General features: G+C 39.9%; 1 protein-coding gene and 1 long non-coding RNA gene across 19 annotated transcripts in view; one reads left to right on the top strand and one right to left on the bottom strand.

The window, feature by feature from the left end:
- The window catches only part of MYO3B (myosin IIIB), a 409,912-nt gene that overhangs the window by 138,787 nt on the left and 243,164 nt on the right, over positions 1-27,961 (top strand). The gene's annotated exons all lie outside the window — the stretch shown is intronic.
- Positions 519-26,141, bottom strand: LOC139076628 (uncharacterized). Its single transcript, XR_011528408.1, has 4 exons — positions 25,893-26,141; positions 6,199-6,395; positions 4,956-5,106; positions 519-873 (listed from the first exon to the last, which is right to left on the bottom strand). It is a non-coding gene; the product is annotated as an uncharacterized lncRNA (long non-coding RNA).

The following is a 27,961-nucleotide window of genomic DNA, read 5'->3' on the forward strand; positions in this document are numbered from 1 at the left end:
ATGAATTCTCCTTCTACAAGATTTTTAGGAATATAACTCTCAAGATAAGGGATTAATTATTGTATTTTATATCTTTAGGTAGAAACCTGCCCACTATTCCCAAATAATATCCTTTGCTTTCGTAGATGAACCTGCTTACCTTAGGCTCAGCCTGCCAAATGCAGTTTGACTTTACTAGTTCATTCTGTTTATTCAAATCTCTAATTAAATATAAACAATGACATTCACTGGGTTAGAAATGCTATTTAAAGGAAGAGCTTTGGTTTGCTTTTATATTTACCTTGCTCATATTGGAAGAGAAAGGGAGGAAGTATAGAGGATTAAGACCTTCAGATTATAAGCTTTTCATTATTGGTGGGACTGGGGTGGGGAAGATGATTATCTGGTAATTTCAGGAAAAGTGTTTTTAGCCTGAGTTATCCAGATAATTGCTTCAGTTCTCATTGTAGTAAGCCATGGTGCATTATATTAAAGTAAACTAAAGTGATTCTCTCTAAAGAGTGAACAGAGCTAGAAAATTTTTAACAGCTTTAATATCTTTAATATCCTGAACCTATTTGACTGCTGAACCATAGCAGAGTCAATTCAATAATTTCAGTCTTTCCTGGTTCATGATGGTCACCACTCACCAAAGGACCTGTATGGCTTCTCATTGATTGCTGCAGTAGTCTGAACAGATTGGCCTGGCTGCAGCCTAGTGATTATAGCTGGGTAGACAGGGGACAGTGTGCATGTGTGTTTGGGGAGGGGACGAGAGGAAGGAGAACGTGAGTGCCAGGATGTAGTTTAGTGTTTTCCAGATTTGTTTCCAGGCTTCTTAATTTGGAGACAGTAGGAGAGATTTTAAGAAGGTCTGAAATCCTCTTAGTAAACCTGTTTTGGGATTAAAAAAAAAGAAAAGAAAGATCAGCCTGTTTGGTTCTGAACCTTTGGTCGTTAGTGATAATTGATTCATTTATGTGTGTTAGTTATGCATTTGTCAAAGCATGACTCCTGACAGCTTAGTTATGATAAATTAAACATGATGCTCACATAAATTCTGCACTGCTTTTTATCCATATGCTAAGACCTGCCTGCTGTTTTTGTGTCACCTCTGTAATGTGTGGTTGGCTTTGTAGTGATTTCATTATCAGCCCTTTCCCCTATGGCTAAAGCTATTTGCATAACAAGTATATCTGGTTCAAGTTTCAGCCAGACTTCTGTTTTGTCGGGAGGCTGCATTCAGAAGCAGCCTTTTGATAAGATAACAATAATTTTCCATTGTCAACTTTACCTTCATCCTAATGGATGTCACTTCTTTTTTTAAATTCAAACTAATTTCAGGTCTTTGGACTAAAATTCAAAAATACTTCCCCAACCATTAGCCAAAAGGTATCTATGAACTATGCTTTTTCATTTTGCCTCTAAAACTTTTAGAGTTTTATTAGGAATTAGATTTAAGACTTCATATTCAATGGCTCTTGAGCTGATTATGGAGACAATAAAGATGGATTTCTCTTGGTCAAGGACAAATCTCCCAAGAGCATCATGGCTGCTCCAGCTTTGGACTTGATGACTTAACTACGTGGTTGCCTGAACACACACTGTTTTCCTGGGTTGGCTGGCTTGGCAGCTAAGCGTGCAAGTGTATCTGTTTCCAAGTGAGCATCGTGGCCAAGCCCTGCCATTTAGTCATGAAATATGGAGGCAGCGTTTCCTATCCTTCCAAATGACATTCACAGGGCTGTAAGCATTTGTACCTGAATGTTAACAAGGTGAGATCACTCTAAGCTACAAAACCGCTAAAACTGATGGGCATTTGCATCAATTTATTCCTTAAAAATTGAAACTCAGACTTGGAACATATGCTTTTCTCTAGGCCTGAATGTTTATAAAGGAAACTATTTTGGGGTGGTTGTTTCCTTGACATTGATTATATTCCCTTCAAGGCAACAATTCTCAGCTGTTCACCGTTCTCTATTTTGTGTTTCAAGGCAACTTAATTCCATGTGGCTTTATAATGTCAATGAACGACATACTTGGGATGATGAATATCTTAAATCAGTGATTGGTTAAGTCCCACAGATATTCTTGGCTTTTTAAGTCCTGTTGGATTCTCAGGTGGCCATGCAAAGGGTTAATACTTCCTGGAGTAGCAGGATACAACAACCTTTATTTACGTTACTTCACAAATTGATAATTTTAATTAAAATGAGCTGCTGGTATCTCTGATGCGGGGTCGGTGAGCCGAGGAGTCGAAAGAAAGATTTCTTGAACTCTCAAGATCTGGTAGTAGTGCTCTTTTATTTAGAGAATAGTGTGGAATAGCATGGGGACAGGGCCCATGGGCAGTCAGAGCTGCTGCGGGCATGGGGACAGGACCCATGGGCAGGCAGAGCTGGTGCGTGGGGACAGGACCCACTGGCAGTCAGGGCTGCTGCTGCTGCCCCGAGTTGAGGGTTAGGGCTAATTTTATAAGGCATGGGTATGTGAGTCATCTCTTTACAAGACAAAGGAAAGAACATGGAAAAAAGTTAAAGTGGTATCAGTGCAGGTGGGGTCTGGTCATTGGATGATCCCATGACTTTTAGACAAGAATCAAATAGGATTAAGTAAAGGTCAGAAGCCACCACCCTAAATCAGTTACATGAGATTGCCAGACAGCAACCAACCCAAGTTCTTGCCTTCCCCATTAAGAGTTTCTAGGGACAAGGTCATCTCTCTTCTTCTTCCTGGTACAGAGAGGGAGGCATCTTTACAGATAGAGGTTTCCCTTAGAAATGTAAATGTTTCCCAACAAAGGGGCAAGCAAATTCCACTCCTCGGAGCCTGCCTCTCATCTGTAGTTTTAAAATTAACCAGCCTAAAATCCTCATCATCTCCAGTGACAGACTCTCTCCATTTTAGATTTATTTAGCCAGTGATTAGCTATTATGGCTTCTTAAATTAATTAGCATCTCTTGGGCTACAGGGAGTTAGTGAATTAATAAAAACTCATGGAGAAGCTCAAAATTTAAAAAATAAAATTCTAATTTAAAAACTCCCAACCAAATTCTACTTTCCCCTCTTAACATATATTGATCAATATACTTATAAATGCAACCCAGCTTCTTCCTCATTTTGAAAAATTGGGGATTTTTTTCCTTACATGAGAAGAACAAATAGAGCTAGCTCTCTGAAGGGTGTCTAATTTAGATTACCTAATGGATCATTTAAGGACACCAAGGGCCCAGTGTGACCTCAGTTATACCCCGCTTATAAACTCAGCCGATAAAATCTGATTTTCTCATGGTGTGAATCAAGAAGTGGCTCAGTGTGACTTGAAGTTTGGAACATGGTGCAGTGTCCACGTGTACCTGGAATCTACTGTTGTCCTACGAACTGGGGCAGTGAGGGGTTTAGCCTCATCCAAAATAAGCCAACGGCATAGTAAAGTGGGTAATCCAGACTCTAGTCAGTGTATTCTGTTTATTTCCCATCAAATGCCGGTTTTAGATCTTGTGAGAAACCAGATCTGTAGCATATGTCATAGATTTCATATTAGTGCTTGTGGCACATTATGTTAGGTGACTTTTAAATAGGGTTAGTCTAAATGATATCTGTACCATTTACCTCATATGGGCTTTTCTTTCTTCTATTTCTTAAAAATCATACTTGAATTTCATAATGTAAATCACAAAGAATCTGTGGTTGAAGTAAAGAGAAGTGGTGTAAACCTCTCTTGTGCTGTCTGAGCTCTGCCCTGTTTGTGTCCCTGCACACGATGTGTGGAGGTTGTGGGGTGGGGAGGTCGGGGCGTGACTCACGCATCCACCCACAGTCTGTCCACCTCTGCTCCTCCCCAGAGTGCTGCTTACCTGGCTTATCTCAAGAAGAGGCAGCCATGGAAGAGCAGTGTGTGCATTCAGCTGTGTCACTTTCTAGCTGTGCAACCCGAAGGAAGATATTTAACCTCTCTGACCCTTGGTTCTCATTTGTCAAATTGGGGCTGAGAATATCTGCCTCATAGGGTGACTGTCAGGATTAAATTATATAATGTGTATGTGGAACCTGACAAATAATAATAATAACTAACATATGTAACTAACTCATGCCAGGCTCTGTTGTCTACATGTCATATATTCACTTAATCCTCATAATTATTTGAGGTAGTTCTAATATTATCTCCATTTTACAGAAATTGAGGTAGAAAGATGCCAAGAGTTCTAAGACCACAGCTAATAAGTGGTGGAGCTGGGATTTGAACCCCAGAAGACTTGCTTCGGAGTTCATGCTCAGCCGGCAGTAACTATTTTTATTACCCTTTGTACTTTGTCCATACCACTATCCTGAAACTGCTTTTTGGCAATGTTACTAGCTCTGTCTCCTTTTCTCTGCCATTGTGGTATGCGCAAAAACAAAAGCAGAATCATCCCATTCCCCCGTGGATTTGGCTGAAAATCAGTAATAAAATCAGGTACAACTCCAAAAGGAGACATTAGAAAAGAACCAAGCTGGGTCAATAAGGAATTGCAGATGAGGTGGCACACATATTTATGCTGTATAAAGGTCACTAGCGTCTTACCATATCAAGCTGAAAACATCACCGCTATCTGGACAGTTGGACATGTTTTATTGGGAAAACTATTTTTCTCTTTGTTTCTATGCTTCTGCACTAGTAGGTTCAGTAATAAATATGTGAGACCTTTCGTTTGGAAGAAAAAGTGTCAATGACCTTCTCATCCTTGACACCTCTGGAATATTTCAATCTGCTGTCCACATTCTCTTTATTTAGACCTCAACTCACTGACTTCCACAGCTCAGGCCATTCCCTCTCTCTCTCTCCTCCCCTCCCTTCTCCACAGCAATAGCACTACCCCCCCAAACTTGACCTGAGAGAATCAACTTCAGTAGGAGTCAAAACAGAAGCAACGCCTAGAGTACCTTCACTTCACTCCACAGGCAGCCCTACCTTTCCCACCGATCCCAGGACACACCTTATCCAGGCTGAGTGCCTCTCACTCTGCTGTCAGCCAGCTGCAGGTTTCTCCACGGGGAAGGAGCAGTGGGACAGGGAGTGGATGCCAGGACTGTAGGAGGCAGACAGACTTACACTGCTTGGCAGCTGACTATGGGAGAAGACAGGTGCTACAGAGAGGGAAGAGTTAAACATGACTCCAGTGTTTACAGCATGGGAAAGAGTCTTTTTAGAAAACACAGTGATGTGTCACTTAACAGTGGGCTATGTTCTGAGAAATGCATTGATAGGTGATTTTGTCATTGTGCGAACACCACAAATTGTACATACCCCTACCTAGATGGTTTAGCCTACTATACACCTAGGCTATGTGGTACTAATCTTATGGGACCACCATCATGTATGTGGTTCACTGTTGACCAAACATGCAGTTCATGACTGTATGTGTTGGACAGATTAAGAATACAGGATGTGAAGTCAGGTTTTATTCTGGCACTGCCACTTAGGTTTTTGACCTTGAACTAATTATTTAAACTTTCTGAGCCTCAGTTTCCTCGTCTGTAAAATGGGAGGACTAATACTTATATAATAACCACTTGGGATTAAGATCAAGTCAGCTGTGATAGAAAATCCCAAATAACTGCTACTTAAATGAGGTAGACTTTTATTTTCCTCTCAGGTAAGGTAGACTTGGAGTTAGGCCACATATGTACTGCTGGTCTGGCAGGACACATGGCAGCCGCCCAGGCTCCTGTCCTTGTGCTGCCGCATTAAGTACAAGGGCCCAAGGGCACCTCATGGGCCAAGATGGCTGCTGTAGCTCCAACATTTGCATGTTTATTGCAGGCAAATGGAAGGAGAGAAAAATGAAAGTTTTCTTACTTTCTAGCAGTTTCATACTACATAGGCTTAGCTACAACCTAATCACATGGCCACACTTCACTAAAGGAAGCTAAGAAATGTAGTTTTCTAACAGGGCAGCCATGGGCCCAGGTCAGTACCAGGGCTCTATTCCTAAGTAGAGTGGAGAGCTTATAGACAGGTAGTAGTCTGCAATCGGGCTACTTTATAGAATGTTGGAAGAATTAGGTGAGATACAAACTAAGAGGTCAACAAATGCGAGTGATAAAGATGAATATTATAACTAACAATAGTGATGCCATCAAAAGAGATGTGAGAGTCAGGAAGGAGAACCATGGGGCCCATGGAGTGATGAGTCATGGCAGAAGTGAATCTTGAGGAGAGGTGGTCATGATCCTCACCAAGGTTGATCTGTGGCCTGGGAGAGATGGGGAAAATAAGGACAAGGTGGGAGCATGGGGTGGCCAGGTCGACACCCCTCCTGGGTCTTCTCCCAGGAGCTGTGATGTTCTTCTGGTTCAATACTAAGCCTCCAGCTTCCTGCCTGCTCCTTCATTCCTCGGCCACTGTAGTTTGCACTGTGGAGTTTCCGTAGGCTCTGGTACAGAAGAAAATCGGGATCTGGGTCAGTAAGAATTTTAATTAAAAATGTAAATGAAGGCTGTGTCACCAGTACTACATTCTTCCAGCCCACTGATGATTTCTGGCAGGGATAAAAATAACAGACATAGCCCTTTAGCACTAATGAGGAAAGGGCTTTTTTTTTTAATGGATTCAAAATTTATAACAGTTATTTTAAATATAATGAGTCGTCATAGATTCTTCTGGTCCTCCTTCTTCTTTTGGGTGTGTGTGCAGCTTCTGTTGACCTCCCAGTATTTTAATTTGGAACCTTCTAAGGTCATCAGATGCATGATATAGCTGTCATATCAGGTTAGTGAGTGGGGGACAAAACCCCGTAATTGATTTTTGATGTGAAGGACTGTTGAATGTTTTTTTGAAAGAAGAATTTTATTTGAAAGGCTATATTTTAGTGAATAATGGGAATTCTTGCCTTTAAGGGAGACCCAAACCTTAAACACTTAGGCTCAAGTAAGGCTCCTCACACATGTGTAAAAAGCCTGGCTTTGATCATCCCATGTTATGGGTTGAACTGTGTCCCCTAAAACTTTGTATATTGAAGTCCTAACCTCAGTATTTCAGAATGTGACCTTATTTGAAAATAGGGCCATTGCAGACGTAATTAGTTAAGATAAGGTTGTACTGCGGTAGGGTGGACCCCTAATCCAGTGTAACTGGTATCTTTATAAAAAGGGGAAATTGGGACACAGACGCACACACAGAGAACGTCATGTGAAGATTGAAGTTATGCTCCTGCAAGCCAAGGAACTACCAGAAGCTAGCAGAGAGGCCTGGAACAGATCCTTCCCTAGCACCTTCAGAGGGAGCATGGCCCTACCAATCTTGAGTCCTAAAGTCAGACTTCTAGCCTCCAGAACTGCGAGACAATAAATATGTGTCGTTTAAGCCACTCAGTTTGTGGTACTTTGTCACAGCAGCTCTAGGAAACTAATACAGCTTGTGACTCGGTGGTTACATGACCTGCAGTCATTTGATACCTCCAAGCCGCTGCTTCCTAAGCTGTGGGTGAGGATAGCAATGGCCACGTGTCTCCCGGTCAGATTGAATGTAACATCCTTTGAATACAGTACAGCATCATGACAATGTCAAGTGTTAGTATTATACCATAAAGCCGCAGTGTATTTTCTTTCCTTGCTTCCTTCTCTCCTTCCTTCCTTCCCTTTCTTCTTTCCCTTCTTCCCTCTCTCCCTCCCTCCCTCCTTCCTTCCTTCTTTCCTCTCTTTCTTTTTTCTTTTTAGTTAAATAAGTCTCCAATCTTAAGGGTTTATATTAAATTCCTCCTCCCAAGCCTACTGCCCAATAGTAAAAGAGGGATATTTTTGTAATTGTCAATGATCTGGTCTTTATCGAGGACTTCAAGAACAAAATAAACATTCTTCACTAAAATTTCTTGGTCACATGTGCCTCTCTGAGAGGAACAAATTACAGTAGAAAGAAATAGCAAATTGGTGGCACCTTGTATCTCAGCACTGACCACCTGATCCCTGTCCTGAAATGCTGTGTTAGAAGGAGCTGAGGCTGCATCTAGGATGAGGGATCGTGATCACTTAGTGATATTTGCTATGAGCCTGAACTGAGGCAACTGTAACTTATACATTTGTGAACCTAGAGTTCACTTTTCTTAATTGTGACCAGGTTCTCTGCTGTGTGAAAATCTTTGTTCATGGCAAAACTCACGTCACCAAGGAAAGCAAAGAAAACTTAACGCTCAACTAAATCAAGTGTAGCCTAAAAGATACCTGAGAGTTAAAATAAAAGTAGTTGAATAAATTTGGGGTTGTCTGTGTGAGGAGTACAGATAAGAATATTAACATTAGGATTTATTTAAAGCTTGTTATGTGTCAGACACAGTGAAATGCACTTTACGTGCATTATTTCAGTGACTCCTCATGGCTGCCATATGAGGCAGGTTACTATTCAGATGGGAAGCTGAGCTTCTTAGAAGTTAAGTAACAGCCTGAAGTCTCATAGCTAGACCTGCTAGAAACTGGCAGAGCCAGGATTGAAACTCAGGTCTGCAACATCGTCCAGTATCTCTGCTGAGGTTCATGATGCTGCGGTGTATGTGTGAGTGTGTGTGTTTAATTGAGGTGAAATTCACAAAACATAATATTTGCCATAAAGTGACCAATTCATTGGCGTTCAGTATATTCACAGTGTTATGCAACTACCACTTCTATCTAGTTCCAAAACATTTTAATCATCCCAAAGGAAGCCCTATACCTATTGTGCAATTACTTCTTATTCCCTCCTCCCCTCCAGCCCCTGGCAAACACTAATCTGCTTTCTGCCTATTCTCCCTCTATTGATTTACCTATTCTGGATATTTCATATAAATGGAATCATAATAGGTGACCTTTTGTGTTTGCCTCCTTTCACTTAGCATAATATTCTTGAGGTTAATTCATATTATAGTGTGTATCAGTACTTTATAGCTTTTTATGGCTGAATAATACTATATTTATGGTTTTGAGGCAGAATGTCAGTGACCACCCTATCACCCTCCTCCACCTGGAGATATGAAGTCTAATGCTCGCATACCTCCTCCGGTTTCCCTTGTCAGTCCCCCCATGGTGCCATGTGTGACCAGGCTGTTGAAATACCAGGTGCTCTTTCTTCTTCCCTACCTATACCCATATAAGTAAGGAATGTTTGGACATAGTCTTCTGCCTCCCTTGATGTTTGGGACCAAAGCACCCAGAAGCTCTAGAAGTGGGAGCACTAGGTATCCTAGGATATGTGGTTTCCCCAATCTGCTCCCGACTTAGGGTGGTAGTTTTGTTATCTAGGTTCTTTTGAGTGCCCGGAATATTCCATCATATGGGTCTCTGTTATTCCTTGGTGATGATTCAGCTCGGTGCTGCAACTAGAGTAACAGCTTCCAGTTACTCTCCCTGGTTCTACAACTACAGTCATTGCAAACCTTCCTCCATAAAACAGTCAGCATGATCTTTCTGAAACCCCAAACTGATCAAGTCATGCTCTACTCACAATCATGCTATTGCTCCTCACTGCTTATAGGCTGTGCCAGCCTCTTTAAAACATAGGGTCATTCAGGATCTGGACTCTGTCTGTCTATGCAATAATATTCTCTCCTCCATACTGCCTGCACATTCTAGCAAAATTGAATAAGTGGGATTTCCCCTAACTCCCCAAAGAAGACTCAGAGGCCCTTTCCCTCATGCTTTCATGTCAGCTTGGTGTATTTTACAGTCCTTCATAACAAGGAGGGGAAAGGGGAGAAGGTCCAGCCATCCTGAAATTATTTGTTTGTGTATCTTGTCTCCCCACTCAAATTGTGAGTATCTTTTCTGATACTCCCAGAGAATATATCTTTCTTGCTTTGTATCCCCAATACCTGGCAGAATTCCTGTCACATGGCAGGGGCTCAGTAAACATGAGTTCCTTTTGAACAACCAAGAATTCTAGAAAGGAGGTGATATCCACAAAATTATACATAGCCTATGATGGACCTGGCTATAAGTTGGATGTTAGGATTCATGATCTTTGGACAATCTCTCCTAACCACAAACGTAATATTAAGGAAGAGAATGTGGGATGGGAAAAGTGGTCCAACACACTCCCCTAACACACATAGATTTTCCCAAAGAAAAAGTAAAATTTTAACTGTCAGAAACATGATAGGATTGTTAAGAGTTAATGATGACAGCTACATGGTTAGCTGTGAACTCCTTTTTGTTTGCTTTGAATATAAAAAAATGATGTCAAAACAAATCCTCTCTGGCAGTCTCAGTGCTTATTCCTCTTTAGCAACCTATGCCTGTTCCTCCCCATTTCCCTCATCCTATTTCCTCACTACTCCTCTAATTTCCCCCTACCACTTCCTCCATCGACCTGGTTCAGAAGTCCAGGGAAAGGTTGAAGAGGAGCCATTTCTGAACCCAGGATTAAGAGAAACAGCCATGTTCTCGTAGCTCATGATGTTTCAGGACTATGGTCAGTGACGTGACATTCTACAGAGCTGGCAATTTCCTTCTAATGTAAACTTTCCCATGCTAAGCCTGCTTAGAGGAATATGCAGGTGTGGTGGGTGGAAATCAAGGTGTGGTGGAGTTTGAGACCTATGACCTAAACTTTGCTTCCCTCCTGTAAAATAAGAGCAGGGTCACTTCTCACAGGTGTTAATCTTGGCCATATACATTAGTAGCTTAATACATTCTTCACATCAATAGATGTTACTAAAGAAAAATAATTTAGAATAGTGGTAAACAGAAGAACTTTTGGATAAATTTGAATTTGAAGGACTTTTGCCTTTAGATGCAAGAGATTTGCTGTCCAAGGAGGCTCTTTAAGTTTAAACTTTTCCAAACACATAACAATGACACGTTACATATACAAAGAAAAGGCCAAAAACATATTACTAGGGAAGGAAGGAAGGAATCTAAATATTGTGACAGATCAAAATGGAACAAAAAACACAAAGTACTCAGCGGGGCTGAAGTCACAGGTCTGCTGGGATCAGAAGCAAGCAGTGGGGGCTGGGAGTTCGGCTCCTGTGGATAAGAGACTAAGAGGGCTCCAAGCAAGACAGAGTCTAGTGTTGGGCTCCTACTTGAAGCCAGTATCTGGAGTGGTTCTCCTAGACTGGGGAAAAGAGTGGAATAGAGGAAGGGTCATATGATCCTGTGTTCTAACTATATCAGTTTCCTCTGTGTTCTCCATCACCTAGGGTAATGCTGACCATCTCCCGAACTATGGCTTTTAGCCAGCTTCTGGCTGAGGGTGGTAGAAGGATATATAAGCAACTAGATCTTCTGCTGCCACAGTGATGGTTTCTTCCATATATGTAATAAATCCATGGGTCAGGAACACAAAATGCCATTCTAAAACCTGGCTCTGGGCTAGAGACCCAGAGAGCCAGGAAGACACAACCCAAAAATTACAAGACTAGGAGGGTGAGCACAGAGGTAGTGAGAGGGAAAGGGAGAAAAAGTCCTCCTCCTCTTCCTCAAAGTGAGCCTACCAACTGAAATTTCAAAACACGTGCAGAAATTTAAAGCTAAGAAAGACAACCCATGCAAATAACAAATGAAGCATAAATTCATTTGAAATGAAATTAATTTCATGGAACAGTCTGAAGGAGTAAAATAACTAACTATTGACTGTAAGAAGGAAAACTATTTGGGATAAGATATGTAAAAAATAATTAAACCATCATAAAATTGGGGGAGGGGCAGTGTTCAGTGGCTGGTTAAGGCATGCGTAGGTTCTTTTCTCAAAGAGAGGGTAGAGGAGCTGGCCCCATGGCCAAGTGGTTAAGTTTGCACACTCCACTTTGGTGGCCCAGGTTCATGGGTTCAGATCCCAGGCACGGACATACTCCACTCATCAGCCATACTGTGGAGGCATCCCATGTACAAAATAGAGGAGAGTTGGCACAGATGTTAGCTCAGGGCTAATCTTCCTCAAACAAAAAAAAAATTGGAAGATTGGCAACAGATGTTAGCTCAGGGCAAATTTTCCTCACCAAAAAAAAAAAAAAAAGGATAGAACTATTGGAAAATTTATAGTTAAGCAAATATGTTAATCATGTAATCACTAAAACTAGAAAACAATGTCTAGTTTCTAAACCAACAGAAGGAGAAAAGGGCTGTTGAAAACTTTGTCAATCCAACAGAAGGCAGGAAATGAGAAAAAAATAGGGGAAAAGGATGATAAAAAGAGATTTCTATCTATATGACAGTGCTTTTGAATTATCAGGCAGTCAGTTTTCTTCAAGATATCTAGTTCACAGTGATATTTAACAACTGATTGTGTGGGGTTAGGGGGCTGATTTGTATCGTTTACAGATTTCTATGGTGTAAATATTTTCATCATGGCCAATTTCAAGCTACTAATATCACATCAGTCAATTTGTTCACAAAATTCCTGAAAATGTAACAATAATATCTAGGGAGTTAGTGTGTGCTGGCTCCAGCACATCACTAAATAGACAGGCTTTTCTCCATAGTCTTCACACTACATAAAAATTTTGACAATAAAACAAAATTTTTTTAAAAATCAGATTATCAGATTCTCTAAATTTTACTTCTCTAACTGAAACTATAGGGAATTTATTGGGAAAACAGGAGTTGGTGGCATTCTGTTATTAGAGTATTTATTATATGGTTATGGAAGGCTAGTGATTTATGATCCTTGCTAGCAAAGCCAGATCAATACAGAGATAAATGTCCTCAGCACAATAGAATTTATATCATCCACATGATAATTGACCACTGTGTCATATGTTCCATCCTTCACCTCGTTATCTGATATAACAAGCAGGAAGTCTAATATGTATGTGGTTTATTAATGCACACTAGTGTGAAACCCACCGCCCATCTAAGCTGTTCCCTGTCCTTGGCAACATAGTATACAGTTGTCTACCTCCAGTAATGGGATCCCACAAAGAGAATCAACCACCTTTTTAAATACTAGACATCTCCTGTTAGAACAGATCGGAGAAATGCCTGAGCTGGCATTACTCACTCTCTTCCTTTCACTTCTCCTTTCCTCCCAGTTGTGGGTTCCTACTCCTTTTTTTCTTTTCTTTTCAGAGACAGGTGACTTGTTCTAGAGTGAGGAGGGTGGGTAAATGGTCCTGAAAAAGCCTTTCTTGTCACTGATTTGCTTCTATGAGTATATTTGGTAATGCATTCATTCCACATCACCTATCTGTGCATGTCAGAGTTATATTGGCTTAAAGCTCAGGACACACCATGGTACCAGAGCAGGGAAGCAGCATATTCCCTGGAGAGAGAATAGGGAGAATGAAAAAGGAAAACAGAAAGCTGACCATTTAGAAACCTGTGCAAAGAATTAGTTCACTAGCAGTGGGAGTAGGAGCTATCCCAACCCCCAACTCTTTTCACTCTCAGCCCCTTGGCAACATTTGTTGTCTGCAGTGTCTGTACTTTGCTTAGCAAGGGTTAATCAGAGGGCCTATTATTCAGCAAATTAAAGGCTTGGCTGCCTAAGAGTTCCTTTTAGAAAGGATTAGGGTCTCTGATGAGGCTTTGATGTAATAGATGGAGCTGTTCTGCTTCTTCATGTTAATGGAGGAACATTAAGGACTCCCCAGGCTCTCTTTGGCAGTCGGTGTCTTTACTCATTCCCTTGCCTAAAAAAGAAAAATATTTTATCTTATGAAAATTTAGTGCTTGAACATGGCCCTGGATTGACATCCCTCGGGAACGAAGTGTTCATTTCTTGTTCTAAATGCACAAAGGCAAAGCACTAACTGGCTTCCTTGGGTGGCAGCTTCCTCAGGAAGAACCATCTCTCCAAAAAGCAGCAGAGGCAATCATTTGGGCCTTGTGGTTCATTGCCCTTGGAAATTTTTTTTTGCTCAGAAGCTGGGCAGAAGGATGGCAGGTGATAGGCATGGTGGTAGTTTGTGTCCTCAGGAACATGAACTGAGGCAGCTAATAGCTGAGCAAATCTTGCTTTGCAGAAGACATTTACAACTACTTATTACCTGACAATATTTTCTCCAGGCTTTTCAGTAGTGGTTAGGTTGTTAATCCAAATTTGACTTAGCTTATTTTCCCAGTTTGATTTCATACCATCAATAATATTCATATAATTTGCAATCAGCCCGAGATGTGTTTAGTCAATTTAAGTCTTTACCAAAAGAACAGACATTAAGGGAAAGGTGCTAAATGTGGGCAGACACAATGCCAGCAAGACTATTGAAGCTCTAGGCCATTATCTTTCCTCTTAATCTAATCCTCCTCCCACCTCCATCTCCACTGGCCTCGAGTTAGTTGGAATCATTATTGTCATCATTCAAGAGGCAAATTTGACTGTGCTCTTGTTTCTATGCCCACTTGTGTGATGCACCAGTCCTCTTCCCACCCTCTCCCAACTCCCATCTTTCAGGTTAAATTGCTCCCTCCTTTGAGTTTTTGGATTCACAAGCTAAACTTTTTCAGCAGTCTTCTTTCCATTCTTTGCAATGAACAGCATATGGTAGCTTGGCACCCCGCCTTTCCTTTCCTTGGTGGATGCCAGCATCTGGGCACTGCATTCAGCATGTTAGGAATCAAGGGACTTGACTCTATAAAAATTCACTAAGTTGCTGGTAAATTTAGCCCTGCATTAAGATCAGGGAGCACTGTTCCTCGTTGCATCAGCCACTCAGGGAGAATTCTTTTTGCTAGATGGTTCTTTGATACAAGACATCGGTTGGGATGAAGAGTGTTACAAGAAACAGCCATATGAAACTCATGGCTGTGTTTACTGGAGGGAAATAGTATTCATTACATTATATGGAGTTGTTTCTATGAAAACCCAGGAAAGCTATATATCTATCTCTAGTTTCCTTACAATCTTCATCATCATCATCATCATATCATCATAATTATCTAAGCACCTGGTCTGTTTTTATGTCATGGATTTTAAGAAATATAGAATACGCTGCATTTTCCCTTCACATTGACTGCTAAAGAGCCCAGAGCCAAATTTCTGGCCACCTCTAACAAAGTATTTTATTTAGTATTCTAATTTCTATTTTTGTTACCTAATTTCTTCATTTCATTTTTCTCTTCTACTTTTAATTATTTTTCAATTAACTTCTTAAATCTTTTTTTAAATTGAGTTCATAATAGTTTACATCATTGTGAAGTTTCAGTTGTACATTATTTCTTGTCTGTCACCACATAAGTGTTCCCCCTCACCCCCTGTGCTCACTCCCTACCTTCCTTCCCCTGGTAACCACTGAACTGTTTTCTTTGTCCATGTATTTGTTTATATTCCACGTATGAGTGAAATCGTACGGTGTCTGTCTTTCTCAGTCTGGCTTATTTTGCTTAGCATAATTCTCACCAGGTCCTCCCATGTTGTTGCAAATGGGATGATTTTGTCTTTTTTTATGACTGAGTAGTATTCCATTGTATATATATACCACATCTTCTTTATCCAATCATCAGTCAGTGAGCACTTGGATTGTTTCCGTGTCGTGGCTATTGTGAATAATGCTGTGATGAACATAGGGGTACCTATGTTACTTTGGATTCTTGATTTCAAGTTGTTTGGGTATATATCCAGTAGTGGGATAGCTGGGTCCTATGGTATTTCTATTTTTAGTTTTTTTGAGGAATCTCCACACTGTTTTCTGTAGTGGCTGCACCAGTTTGCATTCCCGCCAGCAGTGTATGAGTGTTCTCTTTTCTCCACACCCTCTCCAACATTTGTTATTTTTAGTCTTAGTGATTATAGCCATTTTAACAGGTGTAAGGTTGTATCTTAGTGTAGTTTTGATTTGCATTTCCCTGATGATTAGTGATGTTGAACATCTTTTCATGTGTTTATTGGCCATCTGTATATCTTCTTTGGAAAAATGTCTGTTCATATCCTCTGCCCATTTTTTGATCGGGTGTTTGTTTTTTTATTGTTCAGTTGTGTGAGTTCCTTATATATTATGGAGATTAACCCCTTGTCTGATAAATGATTTGCAAATATTTTCTCCCAATTGGTGGGTTGTCTCTTTGTTTTAAATCTAGTTTCTTTTGCCTTGCAGAAGCTCTTTGGTCTGATGAACTCCCACTTGTTTATTTTTTCTTTTGTTTCCCTTGTCTAAGAAAACATGTTATTTGAAAAGATCCTTTTAAGTTTGATGTCAAAGAATGTATTACCTATACTATCTTCCAGGAGTTTTATGGTTTCAGGACTTATCTTCAAGTCTTTGATCCCTTTTGAGTTTATTTTTGTGTGTGGTGTGAGATAACGGTCTGTTTTCATTCTTTTGCATGTGGCTGTCCAGTTTTCCGAACACCGTTTGTTGAAGAGACTATTTTTCACCATTGTATGTTCTTGGCACCTTTGTCGAAGATCAGCTGTCATAGATGTGCAGTTTTATTTCTGGGCTTTCAGTTCTGTTCCATTGATCTGTGTGCCTGTTTTTGTACCAGTATCATGCTGTTTTGATGACTATGGCTTTGTAGGACATTTTGAAGTCAGGGATTGTGATGCCTCCAGCTTTGTCCTTTTTTCTCAGGATTGCTTTAGCAATTCGGGGTTTTTGGTTGCCCCATATGAATTTTAAGATTCTTTCTTCTATTCCCATGAAGAATGTCACTGTGATTCTAATTGGGATAGCATTGAATCTGCAGATTGCTTTGGGTAGTATGGACATTTTTACTATGTTTATTTTTCCAATCCATGTGCATGGAATCTCTTTCCATTTCTTTATGTCATTATCAGTTTCTTTTAGTAATGTCTTATAGTTTTCATTGTATAAGTCCTTCACCTCCTTGGTTAAATTTATTCCTAGGTACTTTATTCTTTCAGTTGCGATTGTAAATGGAATTGTATTCTTGAGTTCTCTTTGTGTAAGTTTGTTATTGGAGTATAGAAAAGTAACTGATTTTTGTAAGCTGATTTTGTATCCCACAACTTTACTGTAGTTGTTAATTATTTATAATAGTTTTCCATTGAATTCTTTAGGGTTTTCCATATATAAGATATAAGATCATGTTGTCTGCAAACAGTGAGAGTTTCACTTCTTCCCTCCCTATTTGGATTCCTTTTATTCCTTTCTCTTGCCTAATGGCTCTTGGCCAAAACCTCCAGTACTATGTTGAGTAAGAGTGGTGATAGTGGGCATCCTTGTCTTTTTCCTGTTCTCAGAGCAATGGCATTCAGTTTTTGCCCATTGAGTATGATGTTGGCTGTTGGTTTGTCATATATGGCCTTTATTATGTCGCGGTAATTTCTTTCTATCCCCATTTTGTTAAGAGTTTTTATTGTAAATGGCTATTGGATCTTGTCAAATGCTTGCTTTGCATCTATTGAGATAATCATGTGGTTTTTACTCCTCATTTTTGTTAGTGTGGTGTATCATGTTGATTGATTTGTGGATGTTGAACCATCCCTGTGTCCCTGGTATAAATCCCAGTTGATCGTGATGTAGATCTTTTTGATGTATTGCTGTATTCAGGTTGTCAATATTTCATTGAGGATTTTTGCATCTATGTTCATTAGTGATATTGGCCTGTAGTTTTTGTGTTGTCCTTGTCAGGCTTTGGTATCAGTGTGATGTTGGCCTCATAGAATGTGTTAGGAAGCATTCCATCTTCCCTAACTTTTTGGAATAGCTTGAGAAGGATAGATATTAAATCTTCTCTGAAAGTTTGGGAGAATTCTCCAGGAAAGCTGTCTGGTCCTGGGCTTTTAGTTTTGGGGGTGCATTTGATTACTGTGTCCATCTATTTACTTGTGATTGGTCTATTCAGATTCTTTATTTCTTCTTGATTCAGCTTTGGGAGATTGTAAGAGTCTAAGAATTTATCCATTTCCTCTAGATTGTCCATTTTGTTGGCATCTAGCTTTTCGTAGTATTCTTATAATCCATGTATTTCTGTGGTATCGGTTGTTACTTCTCCTGTTTCATTTCTAATTTTATTTATCTGAGCTTTCTCTCTTTTTTCTTTGTAAGTGTGGCTAGGAGTTTGTCAATTTTATTTATCTTCTCAAAGAACCAGCTGTTGTTTCATTGATCCTTTCTACTGCCTTTTTTTTTTTTGTTTCAATAGCATTTATTTCTGCTCTGATTTTTATTATTTCTCTCCTTCTGCTTACTTTGGGCTTTGTTTGTTTTTCTTTTTCTAATTCAGTTAGGTGTACTTTGAGTTTGCTTATTTGAATATTTTTTGTTTGTTAAGGTGTTCCTATATTGTGCTGAATTTCCCTCTTAATATGGCTTTTGCTGCATCCCATATGAGTTGGTATGGTGTGTTTTCGTTTTCATTTGTCTCCAGATATGTTTTGTTTTCTCCTTTAATTTCTTCAATGATCTGTTGGTTGTTCAATAGCATGTTATTTAGTCTCCACATCTTTGTCCTTTTCTCAGATTTTTTCTTGTAACTAATTTCTAGCTTTCTAGCATTGTGATCGGAAAAGATGCTTGTTATTATTTCAGTCTTCTTAAATTTATTGAGGCTTGCCTTGTTTCCCAACATATGGTCTATTCTTGAGAATGTTCCATGCACACTTGAGAAGAATGTGTATTCTGTTTTTGGATGGAGTGTTCTATATATGTCTAAGTCCATCTGGTCTAGCTTTTCATGTAATTCCACTGTTGCCTTGTTGATTTTCTGTCTGGGTGATCTGTCCATTGATGTGAATGAAGTGTTGAGGTCCCCTACTCTTATTGTATTATCATTAATGTCTTCGTTTAAGTTTGTTAATAGTTGCTTTATGTACTTTGGTGCTCCTGTGTTGGGTTCATAGATATTTATAAGTAATATGTCTTCTGGGTGGAGTGTCCCTTTAATCATTATACACTGCCCCTCTTTGTCTCTCTTTACCTGTTGTGTCTTGAAGTCCACTTTGTCTGATACAAGTATTGCAACACCTGCTTTCTTTTGTTTGCCATTAGCTTAGAGTATCATCTTCATCCCTTCACTCTGAGCCTATGTTTGTCTTTGGAGCTGAGATGTGTTTCCTGGAGGCAGTGTGCTGTTGGGTCTTGTTCTTTAATCCATCTTGCCACTCTGTGTCTTTTTATTGGAGAACTTAATCAATTTTTGTTTAGGGTGGTTATCGATATATGAGGGCTTAATGCTGCCATTTTATCACTCAGTTTCCAGGTCTCCTGCATTTCCTTTGTTTCTTGTCCTCTGTATTTTGGTCTGCCAATTGAATTGCGTGGTTTTTTATGTTGTGTTTCTTTGTTTTCTCCTTGTTTATTATTTGTGTCTCTCTTCTGCTGTTTTTGTTTAGTGGTTACCATGAGGTTTGTATTCAAAATCTCATAGAGAAGATAGTTCATTTTCTGATGGCCTCTTATTTCTTTAGACTAAACTGATTCAGTCCCTTTCCTCTTCCCCTCCTAAGTTGTTTTTCTCACATCTTATTCCATCTTGTATTGTGAGTCGGTGGTTAAAATGACAGGATTATCTTTGTTTTTGGTGTTTTCCTTCCCTTTATCTTTAATGCTTTACTTGAGTATTTACTAACCTGTTCTGATGTATAGCTACAATTTTCTGATTTTGTCTACCTTTTTATCTCCTTACTCCATGCTTTGTAATCCCTTTCTCTCTCTTTTTTTCAGATAGAGGGCCTTCTTGAGGCTTTCTTATAGGAGGAGTCTCGTGGTTACAAACTCCCTTCGCTTTTGTTTGTCTGGGAAAGTTCTTATTTCTCTATCATATCTGAAGGATATTTTCACTGGGTAGAGTATTCTTGGCTGAAAGTTTTTGTCCTTCAAAGATTTGAATATATCATTCCACTCTCTCCTAGCCTGTAAAGTTTCTGAAGAGAAATCTGCTGAAAGGCTGATGGGTATCCTTTGTAGGTTATTTTCTTCTGCCTTGCTTCCCTTAGTATTTTTTTTTGTGATTCACTTTTGCTGGTTTCACTACTATATACTTTACAGTAGGTCTTTTCACATTGACATATTTAGGAGTTCTGAAAGCTTCTTCCACATGGATTTCCATCTTCTTTCCTAAGTTTGGGAAGTTCTCTGCTATTATTTCTTTGAACAAGCTTTCTGCTCCATTCTCCTTCTCTTCTCCCTCTTGAATACCTATAATTCTTATGTTGCATTTCCTCATTGGGTCGGATATTTCTCGGAGACTTTCTTCATTTCTTTTTAGTCTTAGTTCTCTCTTCTCCTTTATCTGGAGCATTTCAACATGTCTATCCTTGATTATGCTGATTCACTCCTCTATGATATCCACTCAAGCATTCAGGGAATCCGTATTTTGTTTTATCTCTTCCATTGTGTCTTTCATCTCCAGTGTTTGTGATTGATTCTTCTTTATAGTTTCAATCTCCTTTGTTTTGTTTGTTTGTTTTTATTTATTTAATTAATTAATTTACTTATTTTTTAATTGCAGTAACATTGGATTATAACGTTATATAGCTTTTTGATGTACATCATAATGTATTTTGCATTCTGTATAGATTACATCATGTTCAACACCCAAAAACTAATTATAGTCCATCCCCTCACATTTGAGCCTAATCACCCCTTTTGCCCTCCCCCCTCTTCCCCCATGGTAATCACCAGTCCATTCGCCATTGGTATGTGTTTGTTTGTCATTGTTTTTATCTTCTACTTATGAGTCAGATCATACAGTATTTGACTTTCTCCCTCTGACTTATTTCACTCAGCGTAATACCCTCAAGGTCCATCCATGTTGTCACAAATGGCTGGATTTCATCATTTCTTAGGGCTGAGTAGTATTCCATTGTGTATAAATACCACATCCTCTTTATCCAGTCATCCCTTGATGGGCACCAAAATTGCTTCCAAGTCTTGGCTATTGTGTATAATGCTGCAGTGAACATAGGGGTGCATGTATCTTTATGCCTTTGTGTTTTCAAGTTCTTTGGATAAATACCCAGCAGTGGGATACCTGGATCATATGGTAGGTCTAGTCTTAATTTTCTGAGGATACTGCATACTGCTTTCCATAGCGGCTGCACCAGTTTGCACTCCCACCAGCAGTGTACAAGGGTTCCCATCTCTCCACATCTTCTCCAACATTTGTTTTTCCTGTCTTGTTAATTATAACCATTCTGAGCAGAGTGAGGTGATACCTCACTGTAGTTTTGATTTGCATTTCCCTGATAGCTAATGATATTGAGCATCTTTTGTGAAGTAGCTCCCAAACTCATTGAATTGTTTCTCTACATTCTTTTTTAACTCATTGAGGTGTTTGATGATAGCTATTTTGAATTCTCTGTCATTTAGATTGCATATTTCTGTGTCCTCAGGACTGATTTCTGGTTACTTGTCATTTTCTCTCTGGTCTGGAGATTTAATATAATTTTTGATGCTTCCAGAGGGTGTGGCTCTGTTTTTGCACATCATGGTATTTGGTCTCAGTGACTGCATATTGCAGCTGGGTGGGGGTCAAGAGCCACATATTCTGAGCCCTCTGTGTTCCATCAAGATCCCAGGCACTGGAGCTGGTGCTGGAGCTGGCACTGGGTGGGTGGGGGGAGCAGTGCATTCTTCTGTGTGCTCTTGGGGTTTTCTTGCTCTGCTTTCACTATCTGCTCTCATGGGGTGTTGGGTTGATGAGGTCACCCCCTGTGATAGCTTTCACCCCACTTGAGGGCTTCCCTCTAGGCTGTAAGGGCCCTTGGGGATCTTTGACATTTGACAAATGAACATCCCTTCCCCCATTCCTTCCCTCTCAGAGGCCATCCGTGGTCCCAGATTATAGTCTTTTGGGGAGAGAGTGAAATTTTCTCTTACCCCATTCCACCTTGTCTGACGGGGGCTCCAGCCTCTCCACCCTCTGTCATATGGCTCTGTGGGTCTCTCAGATGTCTTTTATATTGTGTTTGGATGGCCTCTGTTGGAGTATGAGTGTCTTTTTTGTTGTATGGTGGAAAGGAGAGATTACCGAGAAAGCTCACTCAGCCATGATGCTGACATCACTTCTCCCAGAGTCTGCTTGAGTTATTTTTTATCTTGCCTTATTGCACATACATTTACTTATTTAAACATGTGTTACTGTAAGATGCCTTAAATTATTTCTAGAATAAAATGAAGTATTAAAAATCAATCGCAAACACTAATGGTAGGAATGTAAGATGATGCAGCCACTTTGGAAAACAGTCTTGTACGTCCTCAAAAGGTTAAACATAAAGTTACCATGTGATCCAGCAATTCTATTCTTAGGTATATACACCCAGGAGAAATGAAAACGTATTGCCACATAAAAACTTGTACACAAATGTTCGTAACAGCATTATTCATAATACCTTAAAAGTGGAAACAACCCAAATACCCATCAACTGATGAATGGATAAACAAAATATGGTATATCAGTATGATGGAGCATTATTTAGCATAAAAAAGAATGAAATATTGATACCTGCCACAACACAGATGAACTTTGAAAACGTTATGCTAAGTGAACAAAACCAGTCACAAAAGAGCCCAGATTTTATATGAAATGTCCAGATTAGGCAAATCCATAGAAACAGAAAGTAGATTGGTAGTTGCCTGGGACTGAGGAGGTTGAGAGGAAATGGGAAGTGACTGCTAATGGATACGGAGTTTCCTTTGGGGGTGATGAAAATGTCCTAAAATTTGATTAAGATAATGGTTGTACAACTGTATGAATATACTAAAACTCTTTTAATTGTATACTTTAAATGAACTGTACAGTATATGAATTATTTCTCATTAAAGCTATTGTAGAAGTCATTTGCAGTAATTAATCAACTGTAAATTTTATGGAGTAGTTTTTGCTGGTTTCCTTACACTTTTAATTTTCACTTTGTGCCAGATATGCACACTGTAGTTAAACCTGCTTATCTTCAGCCAAATCTGCAGACTTTTTTGGGATTGTGAATCTCCAAGAGTAAGGATGGCCTTCTCCGTAGGTTGCAAATTTCCTCTACATCATCTCGTTCAGTACCTTTTGGTCCACTAGGCAAAGCCTGTGATTGTTCAGCAGCAAGTTCCAAGCCTGTGGGCATAAATGCTGTCATTGTATTTCACTCCTCCTTGTGTTTGCATACCCTGTCTCTTCTCCCTTATGTTATTCGACCTGGTAGTGAAAATAAATGAGTAAGAGTGGTCCTAGAAGTAAGAGAATAAGAGATGTAGCATGACTGCTGGCAAGGAAAGAGAATATTTCAAGAAGGTGGGGCAGGTCATTGTCAGCTATCAGTGAACAGAGAGGTTGAATAGAATGAGAACTAAAAAGAGACCATTGAATTGGTAATTTAAAGGCCTTTAGTTTCTATTGAGAGAGATTATAGTTGGGTAGTGAAGGTAAAAGGTAGATTGTTATGTTCACAAAGATTTAGCTACAGGTCCATCCATTAAGTTTAAGTTGGCCTAAGATTTCACTAGTGATCTTTTTTCTTTCTGTACTGTTGACTTGTCTTCAAGTTTCATAGCTACAACCATCACCTTTCCCCTCCCATTTCCTTGATTCAGACTATGTGCTTCCTAAATGGATTCTCTCCCTCAAATTTTCTCTCTAATGTGGTTCCAATTCATTTTCTAAAGCAAAGGTCTAATTGTGTTATCTTGCTTCTCAAAAAAGCCAGTTCATTGTGGCTGAGAAACAAAACTCAAGCTCACTGGCATGGCTTTTGGTTCTGAATAAGATGTTCCTGGCCAGATTCTCATCCCCATCTCTATTACAGTTGCATTATGCTGTTCCCCATTTGAGCCCTACATTGTACCAATGGGCTTCCATTCCTTCTGTACTCTCCACTTGGAATGCTCCTCCCCTGCACTTCCTGTCAATATCCCTTTCATCCTTTAAGACCCAAGTGTCATCTCATGTGAAACACTTGTTCTGCTAGCTATAATTGTGTACTTCATCTAAGCTACTCTTGTGCTTACACTTTTCAGCCTTGAATTATTGTTATGTCCGTATCTCTTCTGCTACTTGTTTCTAAAGTCCGTGAAAGCTAACATCTCACTCCAGGCATCTTTTCCCCCAAGCACTTGGTGGAATGCCATTCATAGTAAATACCTACTAAGCATTTGAATGAATAAGTGAATTCAATCCTACCTGATTCTCTGAATATTTGATATGTGTAAGTTTGGTATTACCCCAGAAGATAAGTTTCTTATGGATACATATAATGTCTTCTTTGTTTTGCATTCTCCTAGCCCCCACCCCAGTCCTGGGGTAGTCCTGAGCATGTAATGGTCATGCATTATGGAAGTGGTTATTCATTTCTCATAGGGGATGACTGGGTATTGTCCGTTGCTTCCCCTTGTAAGGCAAAAATGCATACAAATGAGAATTATGGATTTAATTCCGGGCAGCATGGCAAGTAGGATCAAGGGAAGGATTAGAATTCACATATCCCCTGGCACTTAAGCCTAGACCAGAAGCAGACCATAACTGTTTGTCAAAATGGAAATTGATTTTTGAATCAAAGAAATTAGCTAGACATTCAAAAACAGGAGTGCCTAAAGGCTTGAACTTGAAAATGCCAAAGTTTTTGCTTTTGCTGAATTGTCAGGGTCTAGAAGCCCCCCTTCTCCCAGAACTTTGAAAGTTCTGATCAGGATATCTATCAAAGAGTAATTTTGTCCTCAGTGGTAGGAATCATATTGAGAAAAAGTAGCTAATTAATGGGCACAGTATTATTCAAGTCTATCTCAAGGAGCCATTGAACATTAACATTTCTTTTTATGGCACTTATCTTGCTTGAAATTGGGTATGCCATGGCTTTCTTCTTCTAATGGACTGACTTACTGTATCCCCACTATCTAGTACAGTGGCTGACCCACATAGCTGGCATTTATTGAGAGCTCACTATATACTACGTGCTGTACGTGGATTATCTCATTTACTCCCCACAGTGACATTATTATCATTTTATAGATGAAGAAACTAAGGCCCAGAGAATTGAATTAACTTGCATATCATCACATATCTCTAAGAACTAGAGTTAGGTTTGACATCAATACTTGGCTTTTAACCTTTATATATTACGCTCCAATACTAGGCACCAAACATTTTTTTTAAATGAATGGGTACATGTGTCATGCTTGAGAGAATAATGGGTTTGGTGATTAAGTATATTGTTTTTTAAATCAACAGAGTATTTTAAATATTTAATATTAATAATAATTTAAGTATAATATTATGTAAATCTCTATTATATTAATAATTAGCATAAAGATTAATATCTTCAAAAAATGGGCGTGCCAGCATATAGGTTATTTTGCCCTGACTCACCCATGTTTTCCATAACTGCTTCCTTCTGGGTTCAGCCATCACTTCCCTCTTTGCTTGCTCCTCATCTTCCTGGGCTACTTCAAACAAATATTTTCTTAATTTCTACCTGAAACTAACACCTCTAAAGGAAGCCACGGCCCACGCCTGGTTTGCTGGCTGAGTCTAGGACTGAGCTGTGGCCAATCTTAGCCCCTCACAGAGGCCCAGGAGACCATGGCTTGGCTGCTGCAGAGGAGACTCAGCAGCACCTGCTGCAGCAGCCGATACCCAGATCCTTGGGCAGTGGCAGCAGTGCAGCCTGAGAGATGGAGCCATCCCAGGATTCTCATTATCCAGGGATCATGCCTTTCCCAACCCTTTGAACCAGAGGGTGAGATTTGAGTTAAGAGTCCAATAACAGTCCAGATTAACAGTCCACTAAACTAGTTGAGACACGATAAAATAATCACTCATTTTTTTCCGTTGCCCTGACTGAACCACATGGCTGGAGGTGCCTGAAGATATATCTATTTAGTTGCAAAGTGCTTTTCCCAACTAAAGAAAGAAACAAAGAAAACAAAGAGGAGTGAAAAGGTGGTAACTTGGGGCCACTGGTTACAGTCCTTAAGACTGCTTTAATCCTCAGACACAAAAATTGGAATTTTTCTTGGCTATGGCATCTCCAGTAGAGGTCATGATCATCTCCAGTCTTCTCCAACTGCCATATGACTCTTTGAAAGCACAGATTAAACAGAAGAAGGAAGTATCAATAGCGATAATAATAAAACAACCACCTCCAACATTGTGCATTCTGTTGGATTCTCCTTGGACAGCTTCTGTGTCCCCTGAGCGCCATCTAGACTTGCTCCTCAGCTCTGGCCTGGTTCTACTTGGTCTTTCTCCTCACTTCGCCTCCTTGCTCAGCATTTTTATGCCTTCCTTCTCCTCCCACACTAATTCTGCTCACTGTCCATGGTATTCTTTTCTTCCCTTGCCCCCTCCCAGCTGTGGTCCCCAGCCTGTCCCCCAGACAAACAGTGCTTGAGGATCTAGAATTTTTGTTAATTACATCACAGTCCCTAAGAATATGATGAGTTAGTCTGAACTTTTCTACTTATTTATTATTGATCACAGGATCAGAGACATAAATAAGGGTAAACTGAAGAGGTTCTTGTGTTCACAAGTGTCATATAGGCTACAACCCTGGGTCATAAAGGGTTTACCCATTGGAGCCCTCTGTCTTAGGAGACCTTCCAGTCTTGGGCCCTGTTTTTGCATGGGAATTCTTTCCAGCTACAGTGGTACACATTCTTTGGCTCCTAAGGGAGATTCTGTCCTATCTGCTCTTAGATTTTATGTTTTGGTTTCAAACCACACTATACTTTTCCTCTGGTCACCTTCTTCACCTTCTTTTGAGTCTTCTCTGGATGAGAAAAGTTGGTTCTTCTCTGTCCTCATCCTCAGGCTCCAGGAAATGCAATGTTCTTCCCTTTGTTTCTTCCCTGGATTCCCCTGAGCTCACTCTGGACCTCCTGTGCTGTCAGCTTTATCTAAAGGTTGAGTTGAGAGCCAGCCCTGATGGCCTGGTAGTTAAAGTTCACACTGTCACTGCTTTGGTGGCCTAGGTTCATTTTCTGGTTGTGGAACCACACCAACCATCTGTCAGTTGCCATGCTGTGGTGGTGGCTCACACAGAAGAACTAGAAGGACTTACAACTAGAATATACAACCATGCACTGGGGCTTTGGGGAGGGGGAAAAAAAAACCTTGGACTGATTTGCTGATCTTTCTAAGCCTGCATCTGGAGTCTCCTCACCCCTGTATCTCAGGCAAGATGGCATCAGCCCTCTCGTCCTGTAGCCCTACAGTCTCTCTGACTTTGCCACACAGAATTCATGCCCATTACCCACTTCAAAAGGAGACTGAGTTTCTGGTTCTAAAACCCTCCAAGGGGCTTCTTTCCTACCTTCTCAGGGCTTTTTTCCTTTTAACAAACACTGACTGTTTCTCTCTGATTGATAGCCACAGATCTACCTCCATGAGTAAGGTGCTGCTGGTTCTCAATTATCTGTTTCCAGTTAGGACCCCACTTTCCCACCCTAGGTGTGAAGTTAGCATGCAATTTCAGTTCTTGCCAGTGAGACTTTAAAACGCCACCACATGCAATATTTGTCGACTTTATGAAAACTGAAATTCAGTTAAATATGCCACCAAATGGGGAGGTGATGCTTCACTAAAATTACACATGCAATGTCAACTTTCTCAGCCTGACTTCTTTTGAGGCATTAGTCATCTTGGGAAAATGCCTGTTTTTGTCATAGTCCTGTCTTCCAGAATGGAAATTTCCTTCCAAGGCAGAGCACCATAGGCTCCGATATTTAACCTATAATTAGTGTACCCTCTGGAGGATTTTCTCCTCTTGATGCAGAGGCCTCTTTGTCCGTCAGGCTTCTGTCTGACGATGATAGGAACTGCAGGGCAGCATGACACATCATGGGACAGGGAAATGTTTGCTCAGATCAAAAATGTTTAGATATTTTGTACCTATGCAAACACTTCCCAGTCTAAGGACTAAACTCACAAGAAACCAGCAGAAAGTATTAAAGACAGAGTATTAAAAAAGAAATGAGGAGACAGAAATCCCAACTTTTGATCTAGTTTTGCCCCAATGTGTGGAATAAGGTTGCTTACCCTCATGCTTTTCTCACCAAGTTCACCAGTATTTTTAGTTTTTGACTTTTCACTTGCTCTTTATCAAATGTGTTTTATTCATTGGTAAACATCCGTCTGTGACTCTTGATAAATAGCTCCCCCTTGCAGGCATCTGATTTTTTGGTTATGAGATGGCAGTTTACAGTGATAA

Source organism: Equus przewalskii, chromosome 17 (genome assembly GCF_037783145.1).
Source record: "Equus przewalskii isolate Varuska chromosome 17, EquPr2, whole genome shotgun sequence".
Lineage (NCBI taxonomy): Eukaryota > Metazoa > Chordata > Mammalia > Perissodactyla > Equidae > Equus > Equus przewalskii.